We start from the raw sequence: 506 nt of genomic DNA on the forward strand, positions 1-506 counted from the left end.
TTTTGCATGCTAAAATACTTTGATTTTTGCAACAACAGAATGTAAGATTAATTATGACCTTGGAGGTCGATAATCTGACTGATATATATATAGCTAGCTAGTACGTGCATTACCCCCATTCATGATTATATGCAAAGAGTAAGTTATACTCGCTTTACCGGTACAAACACTAATCTCCTGGTCAGGTTCTTAAAACAAGCCCATGAAAGTAGTTGAGAGATGGTAGATGATTTGTTCATGCCTGCTGGAAAACGAGTCATGGCCTTACGGGTTGTTCATATCAGGGTCTGTAATATGTAGGTGGTAGGTCACAGTCACCAAGTCAATTATAATCAGTTATAATTAGTAAATTAGATGTAGAAACAATATATATTTTTTTCGACAGGTAATGTAGAAACAATATTACTCTCTCAAATGGCTAAACTTGGCTTGTTTTGTGTGATTACTGCTTAATGTTACCCATTTTAAAATGGTTTGTAAAGTAAAAAGAGAGGTTTTTTTTTTTT

The sequence above is a fragment of the Fragaria vesca genome, linkage group LG4 (genome assembly GCF_000184155.1).
Source record: "Fragaria vesca subsp. vesca linkage group LG4, FraVesHawaii_1.0, whole genome shotgun sequence".
NCBI lineage: Eukaryota > Viridiplantae > Streptophyta > Magnoliopsida > Rosales > Rosaceae > Fragaria > Fragaria vesca.